Source organism: Anas acuta, chromosome 8, assembly GCF_963932015.1.
Source record: "Anas acuta chromosome 8, bAnaAcu1.1, whole genome shotgun sequence".
In the NCBI taxonomy this organism is placed as follows: Eukaryota; Metazoa; Chordata; class Aves; order Anseriformes; family Anatidae; genus Anas; species Anas acuta.
Genome location: NC_088986.1, coordinates 21600842 through 21602765, shown reverse-complemented (window position 1 = coordinate 21602765; position 1924 = coordinate 21600842).

The window sequence follows — 1924 nt, the reverse complement described above, 5'->3', positions numbered from 1 at the left end:
AGCTGGGCTGTGCTGGGTGGGATTTTGGTTGTGCAAGGAGGTCTCTGAGCTCTTGCTGCTGGACAGTCCTCCTCTGAAAGGAGGACTCATGACAGTCCCTGCCGTGGGGCACCTGTGTCCTGAGGAGGTGCTGGCCCTCTTCTGGGCATCCTGCTGCCCTCAGAGCTTTTCCCCTGCTTTGCAGATCCCCTTCTTGTGCTCCACAAGCGTGCCTTCCCGGTGAGTGAATCGTGCCCATGGATGGCTTCTTCTGTCTGATTTGGTCCAGCTTTCCTAGGAGCCGCACAGGGCTTACTGCCTTGCCCGTTTCTGCTCCATCTCTAGGTTTGGCTGGGTGTGCTGGGCTTGTAATTCATTTGCACGGGCGTGCTTTTTCCGCTCCGCTGACATCTGCTGATCTCAGATTGCGTTCCAGCCATTAAACCTGATGTGGCAAGAGAGAATCGAAAGAGGGGGAGACACCTCATTAATTTTTACTCCACCCTGCATCCTTCCCATCACTCTGCTCTTGCACAGTCAGGGAGGAATATTGTTTTGCTCACCCCAGGGGGAAAAGAGATGCTGTTTAATCGCCTGCCACCACATCGCACGATTATTGGTGTCGGGAGCTAACGGGGGCTGTGCATGGCTGTCACTGCACGGCACTTCAGGCAGGATGCTCTGTGCTCAACCAGCCCAGGTTGCTGCCCCATGGAAGCCCCTGCCTTTGACCACAGGAGGAGGAGGAGGACCAGGAAGCGCTGAGTAACGAGGCCAGGCAGAGCATGAGCATGTTCCTGCAGCCTGTTGTCAGCGGAGTGGGGAAATGATTAACTTCGTGGGCAGGACAGGGAAGCAAAGCTGCCTGCAAGAAGCCTCTCGCCCACTGCTGGAGCTGGTGCAGCGAGCAGGCGGCTCCACGCTGCAGCTCTTAACCCGTGCCTGCACTCAGTGTGCATGACCCCGCCGGGTCCCAGCTTGGCTCCTGCTGCTCCCCTGGGCACGGGGAGGGGACGGGGACAGTCGGGAGCTCGTGGTGGTGGCGGAGGCGTGAGCTGCCAGGCGAGCCCAGCTCCCGGCTTCCCAGCTGCCGAAAGCAGCCAAGCAGAACTTGGGCAGCGCAGTCCCCCCTGCTGGGCACCCACTTTCCTTTTTAATACCCCCAGCTGATGTTTTATTGGAGTTGCAGATGTTTGGTAGCCAAGGGCGTTTTTTTCCAGGGTGGGCTTTCTCCACGCAGGGAGCCGAGAGAGCAGACAAAGAACACGATGATACTCTCCAAGTGGTCCTCTTTTGCTGTAGCTATATCTGGCCCCGGTGCTGAGGGGAGATTTATTTCTCAGTGGGATCCCCGCAGGCAGACAGACTGCGTCTTCTGATCAGCGCTGGCACTGGGCAGGGCTGGTGTCAGGCTCCGGGCAAGGCAGAGTTTGTCAGGAGAGGAAAGAAAACAAGCAGCGTGCAAGCAGAGACACAGCCAGCACCAAACCAGGTGCCTTGCTCCTGCTCTGTGCTTGGCTGGGAGGTTTGTGGCTCCATCTCGGAGCTGTGTCAGCAGCAATTTGGGGTTTTCCTAGCTGTCTCGGTAGGAGATAATTCAATTCCCTGCAAACTCCAGGTGCTTGACACCTTTAAGCCTATTCCCTGTGGCTTTCCCACGTAAACAGGGCTTAAAGCGAGAAGGCAGAGCACGTGCAGTGCTTTGCACAGCTCTCAGCTCCACGGCTCTGGGAAAGGGGCACTTTGGGTGGGAGATGGGCAGGGATGGGGACAGGGCTGGATCCCTGGGGCTGCATCCTGCCTGGATCGCTCCCAGCTCCGCTGGAGGCTTTTCTGCGGAAAGGTGACCCCACCTGGGAGGTGCGACGGCGGGGCTGGGACCAGGCAGGAGAAACAAAGGCCCTTTTGTTGTGCTTCCCCTGCCCTGCCGAGCTTCCTGAACCCG